This window comes from Malania oleifera, chromosome 3 (genome assembly GCF_029873635.1).
Source record: "Malania oleifera isolate guangnan ecotype guangnan chromosome 3, ASM2987363v1, whole genome shotgun sequence".
NCBI classification, from domain to species: domain Eukaryota; kingdom Viridiplantae; phylum Streptophyta; class Magnoliopsida; order Santalales; family Ximeniaceae; genus Malania; species Malania oleifera.
In genome coordinates this window covers 36,077,553-36,084,260 of record NC_080419.1, presented here as the reverse complement: position 1 = coordinate 36,084,260, position 6,708 = coordinate 36,077,553, and the positions used below count along the sequence as shown (strand labels likewise).

At 36.9% G+C, this 6,708-nt stretch overlaps 1 non-coding gene across 1 annotated transcript; it reads left to right on the top strand.

The window, feature by feature from the left end:
• The first annotated feature begins 1,119 nt into the window (after positions 1–1,119).
• On the top strand, positions 1,120–1,225 carry LOC131152468 (small nucleolar RNA R71). Its single transcript, XR_009135969.1, has one exon. It is a non-coding gene; the product is annotated as a small nucleolar RNA R71 (small nucleolar RNA).
• Positions 1,226–6,708: the final 5,483 nt, after the last annotated feature.

The following is a 6,708-nucleotide window of genomic DNA, read 5'->3' as shown; positions in this document are numbered from 1 at the left end:
AAAGTTGAACACTCACCATTCTACTTAACTTCTTCATCTGGTGCACCAATTACCTTACCGTTGCAAATATTTGCTTCGACATTGCAATCCTTGACATTCACTACAGTAGGTAATGATAGTTCCATGGTTGTCACTTGCACTTGAGTATCTGGCTGGGATGACGGCTCCTTCAATTCCAGGCTCGCTTCCTTCGACTTTTCTTTAGCTTCATATATCTCAATTGCAACTTCAGGTGTCAGGGCAACTATTTGTGTGTCGATGGGTATCTTTAGTCGGGGAACTTCTTCTTCACTTCTCAGAGTACTAACAACCTTCTCTTTCTCAAGAGAATCCCCTGAGACATCATGTACCTATTGATGTTGTTACCGGTATACTTAAGGATCAGACTAAGGTTGTGCTAGAAATTCCCCTTGTTTTAGGGTACTCAATTGCCTGCTCAACTTATTCATGGTGCCCCAAAATTCATTTATGGTCTGAGTATTAATCTGCATAAATTCTTGAAGTGTATTAGCCATTTGTGCCATGCTATCCTCAAAAGACATCGTCGGTGGAACAGAAGCTTCATTAGATTGAAATCCTAAAAGTGGGTAGCTCTGATAGATCTTATGTGGCAGATACTGATGCGGAGGAGCGTCTGGATAATATGTTGGCTACAAAGGTAGTGCATAAGATTGAGGAAACTGTAAAGAAGATAGACCAGATTGATAATTCCTTTATAAGAGATTCGATTGATTCCTCCATTCTGGATTGTAGGTATTTGAGAATGGTTGATTTGGAGCTTTAATAACCCTATTTGCTGATTGTATCTGATCAGAACTACTCTCCTTTTCTAATTCTTCCACCCTCCTTTCCAGTGCAGCAACAAGAACCTAGAGATCATTCTCCTCTTTGACCTCATATTAACCTCCACCATCGATTGCACTGAGAGGCTGTATTGCCATTGGTGCCCAATCATATTGTGTATTCTAGTGTTTGGCATTTTCAGCTAAGTAGTCAAGGAATGATAGTGCTTGATCTGGTTCTTTTCTGAAGAATTCTCCATTGCACATATTCTAGACAAACTATTTGCATTGAAAAGTAAGACCCGTATAGAAATAATTGGCTAACCTCTAGGATTCGAACTCGTGATGTGGACAAATATTTGTTAGATCCTTGAATCTCTCCCAACAAGCTTGGAAAGTCTCGTCACCCTTGTGCATAAATTGAATGATCTGCTCTTGCAGGTACTGAGTTCTCTGAAAACAAAAAAAGAATTTGTGCAAGAACTCATGCTTCATATCAGTCCAACTATTACTAGAGTTAGGCCTCAACGAGTTAAACCAGATCTTCACCTTATCCTTCAAAGAAAAAGGAAATAAGCAAAGCTTGATATACTTATCAGTTCCAATTAATAAAGGTGGTCCACACCAAGTAAAAGTCTATCAAATGCTAATACGGACTCTCAGAATCTACCCCGTGGAATTGGGGTATCATTGACAACACCCTAGGCTTAATCGTGAAATTTGGTGCATCATGTGGTAAAGCAATGCAAGAAGGTGTGGTGGTGCGCATAGGCTGCAAAAAATCCATAAGCATGCGTGGTATAGGAGTAGCCAAATATATATATATATATATATATATATATATATATATATATATATTTTCAAAACACTTTTTTTTGTTTTTCTTTTTTTTTTTTTCATGAAAAAAAGCAAAATAAAAGAGAAAAACATTAGTTTGAAACTAAATCTGGCATCCCTCAGGTAACGGCGCCAAAAACTTGACTCACTCTAAAAATAAGCAGCATGAAGGCTATCCTAAGTATAAGACTTCAGTTGTGTAATAATTAGCCCAAGGGTCAGATCGTCTCCTTAGGGAATGCAATTTAATTCCAAACTTTGTGTAATCCCAAAAGAAGTTAAGAAAAGAAAAGTTTACTGAACATGGTTCAGATTCGGTTTCTTGGATTTTTGAGATTTTTGTGACGAAATTAAAACATATCTTAAGAACCTAAAATTAAAACATAAATTAAGAACCTAATACCCATAAAATAACAAGAAACGAATGACGGTAATCAAATCCTATTCAGACAATAAATAAATACTGCGCATGGAAAATTCCTGACAAAAACCTAAAGATTAAAACTTTATTAACCAATTTAAGAATTCAACCACAAAATCATCAATTAAACACCAACTAAATAGTTAAACTTAACCCAACAAATATTTAAATCCTAAAGAAATATTCTAAAGAGAACACACCGAACTTAACAATGAATATTAGTCCAAACCAAAATTATTTCCAACAATAATATTGAATGAAAAAACTAAACTTGATGAGAAAAATAACCCAACGAAATATTTAAATTCAACCAAAGACTTAAGTAAAACAAAAATAAAAAAACAAACTAAACTTAATAATCCAAAATAACCCAACCAACTTGGAATTCCAACAATGACTTTGAATAAAGAAAAAATACAAACTAACTTTAATAATAATAACCCAATCAAAAATTAAAAATTACAATGGAGACTTTTAAATAAAACAAAGGTAACAATAATAATTAAACAAGTATTTTCTTGAGAGAGAGAGAGAGAGAGAGAGAGAGAGAGAGAGAGCAAGAAAACAAGCCGTGGAGCTGTGGAGAGAACCCCCCTGCTACACACGGCCTCTCAGGAAGAAAGCAAGACTCCTACTACCAAATAAAAAACCCTACTTTCAAACCTAAAGAAATAATAAACAAAAAAGCCCCCATTTTTTGAGTTTTCAATGCCTTAAGAACCCCCCAAACTAAGCTCCTAGCAGCCCTTGAAATTCGCCTTTGGAGAGAGACCCAGCACCTCTTCACACATGCATGGGCAGGCCACTCCTTTGACATGATCACATCACCCTTACAGGGCCCTTCATTCTAATTCTCCTTTTTTTAATTGAAGCCCATACAAAAGATTCAAAGCTCACGACCGTCTTTCCAACGCCTAGCTACAGTTCCTTCAAGGCTTCACGCAATATATTTTTTCCTTTTTGATTCTTCTTTAAATTTCCACGGAAGCCCTGCAGTAATTAAATACAGAAATTTGTAAATTTATTTGAAATAAGATTAAATATTACAAATTGGGCACAATGCTAAAATATTGAACATACTTGGCATTTTATTAAAAACATAATCTCTAATGTACAATTTTAAACACTTAAATATGCAACTTTGACGTGTAATCACCATTCTTTAGAGGTAGAGGGTGAATCAGTTATGCACAAGCTCTAACTCTTCATTAGCTAGGTCACTTTCCAATTTATATTGAGGATAGTGGGTCTACACCAGTTTCAATGTAGATACCATGATGATGCAACTTCACATATGATTAAAAAGGTTAAGATGGTTGACTATAAGGACTTTGGAGAAGGAAGAAAGCACCACTCGTACTTAGTAGATGAATAGGGGAAATGATTGTTGGGCTCCATGAGCTTAAGAACCAAATAGGCTTATGCCTCACCCAAATGAGTCGGAGGACTGCAATAAAGAATTTTGGGCAAGACAACAGTTTTATCATCTAGAGTGGAAGGAGAAGGTAACTAGAATAAAATTTGTCAATTTGCTAACTAGGAAGTAGAAGAATGAGAGAATTTGAGAGCTTGAGTCTTTGAGCTAGACATGAACAGTGATGGCTTGGAAATGGATTGGGAAGAAGTAATAGAGAGCAAATTGGTGTACATAGTAGCAAAGAAGAGATTTCAAGTTGAGGTAGATAAGCTAATTGTGGGTAACTATGAGTTGAAGAGGTGGAAGAATAAACTGGAAGTTAAGAAAGTTAAGTTAGCAAAAAGCTAGCACTACTGGAGGAACTAAAGAGTCAGGTACAAAGGCACGTAGCTATGAAATGGGAAGTGGGAGTTAAATTGTGGGAATCCAAGGTGCAAATCCATGGTCAGCAATAGTACATGACGACACAATAGATGCACATTCAGGAGCTAGAGTTTGTTATAAGTCATATGGAAAAGCAGTTTGTAGAGTTGTTGGAATATAAGTAGAAGTCACAGGATGAGTTATAGATCATTATACTCATTTAAGTAGAAGTCATATGGAAAAGCAGTTTGGACCCTATTTTATAGCAAACTAGTAGGTTGGCTTAGGTATTATATCCATTGTGTACACAACCAATTTTAACCAGACCCCTTTTTTTGTTTAAATAAATTTTTATTCATTTCATTTTTTTTTTTAGACAAATACATGAAATACTAAAATTCATGGAAATACATCAGAAAAAATCAAAAGGATATTAGACAACAAAAGGAAGAAAATTTGAATGATTTTATGAATTAATTATAAGGAATTAGTTGGAAAACCTGCATTAATTGAAAAATTTGCAAGATTGAGGAATTAATTGAAAAATTAATATTAATTGAAAAATTTACAAAATTAAGGAATTAATTAGAAAATCTGCGTTAATTGAAAAATCCGCAAGATTGAGGAATTAATTTGTTTCTTATAATGTATGAAACCCTAAACTTATAAATTGGGGCATTCACACATAAGGAGGAGGCAAGGAAAGGGAGCCCAATTGAAGAGAAAAAAAAAGGGTAGGGTTTAGGATAAAATTTAAGAGAGAGAGAGAGAGAGAGAGAGAGAGAGAGAGAGAGAAAGAGAGAGAGAGAGAGAGAGGCACGACTGCCTAGCCAAAAAAGAGGAGAGAGTGACGATTGGGAAGAGAAAGATAAGGGGGAAAAAAAGGAGAGAAGGAGTTTGGCTCAGCTATAGGTGCATCAAAGAGAAAAGAGAAGGCATCCTTACACTTGGATTCACAGCTACGACCACACAAGGGGAGCATGGACTCCCAATGAAGAGAAAGGAGGTTCAACCATACCAAGAAAAGGAGATATAAAAGAAGAAGAAAGAAGAAGAAGAGAAAGACCTTGGTTCAGTCATTCATAACATAAGTAGAGGCTACCCAATACTTAGGTTCTCAAAGGTAATCCCTTTCCTATTATTATCATACTAACTTATGTTTTCTTTTTCCGATTAAGGGGAGAAAGATATAAAAAATAAGAATAAAAAAGTAAGAAGGCTTAGAAGAGATAAAGTAAAAGAAGGGGGGAGAAGTAGAACTCGAGAGTCCAACAACCGAGTATCCTACAGGTGAGTCCTTTTTTGCTCTTTATTTCTTTTTTTGATTCTATCATGGAAAATCCTTGGGTTTATGTTATTATACTGGAAAAAGAGGTTATTTTTTTATTTCTCTTTCTTTTTGATCAAACCTGCATCTTGGATTTTAATTTTGGAATAAACCATTTCATTTTTGAAAGAGTTGCATGGTTGCTTCAGGGCAGCCATGGGGGGTGCTCGTGTGGTGCTTCTAGGGTTTTACTAGATTTGCTTAGGTTTTTATTTTGAAAGATTGTAGGTTTGCTACTTTGTTTTATGTACTGAATAAGGTTTTTTTTAGAGTCCTTGATGTCTTTTGTTTAACGCCAGCTTAGACTACTATTTTGGAATTCTAGGGCTATATAGCAGCAAATAAAAAAGGCATTCTAGTTCTTTCTTTTAGGGATGTCTTAGGGAGAAAACTAGTAACCAAGGGGAGAGCTGCTAGGGTGTTTCATGGTTGTTTTAGGGGGGCTACAAAAGGGCTGCAAATAGTAGCAGTAAGAACAAAAAAAAGAAGGCTGCCGTGTGTTGCAACATGAATTTTTCAAAAAGTACTTCCCCATTGGGAAGACTAATCAGCTTAGAAAAGTCATCACTACTTTTTCCTAAATAGAAAATGAGCAATTCTTCGAGACTTGGGAGCATTTTAGGGACATTCTACGTAAATGTCCACATCATCAAGTCCCTAAGTGGTAACTAGTCCAAACATTATATGAGGGGTTAGCTTAGCGTAACCGATCTATGGTCGACACATCTTGTGGAGGTACTTTCCTCACGAAGTATGAGAATGAGACTTGAGACCCTCCCCAAGAATTCTCAACAACACATCATTGTCGCTTGTAAAGCTTCCCAAACTTCTTCTTCCCATTCTAAGGGAGTTTATGAGTTAGTAGTCGGCCATGAGCTCACACCCACTTTGCACATTATCGTCAAGAAACTTGATCAGGTCCTTTCCTTAGGACAACCACCTCAGCTAGTTGCATGTACTCAGTTGTGCGCCATATGCTTCGACCCATCTCATACTTGTTACACTTGCCCCCACATGCCTCCCACACCCGAGTTTGTGTAGGAGGTAGTTGAGTCCACCCATAATTAGCACAATACACCAGCCAATGATCCATATTCCACTAAGTATAATCCTGGTTGGGGTCAACATCCTAGCTTCTCCTAGAGCCCACAAGCTCCAGGATTTCCAACTCCAAGACCTTAACAATCACCAAATTCTCTCCCTCCTCGCTCGTTTCAAAATCCAATTCAACAAAATCCTCCCATGCCTACTCCCTGTCACTAAGCTTATTAACCACCACCTCCTCAATAGCCTCAATACGATCGTTCCTTTCAGGAGATATTGTTGAAAGCTCGTAAGGATATCAAGGTAGATCGTCAGGTTGATTGGAAATTCTCCATTGCCACTCCCAATCCATAGTAAAGCTAAAGGCCACCTTGGGCCAACTAGCTACATCCGTGAGTAGGTTAGAAGAGGTTAAGTTCCCAAGTCAACCCCTTATCAACCCAAAAGGTCAATATGGGGCAGAGTGTGATCCGACTTCAAGTCATTTGACTTACCATGAGCAAGCCCAAGTCGTGAC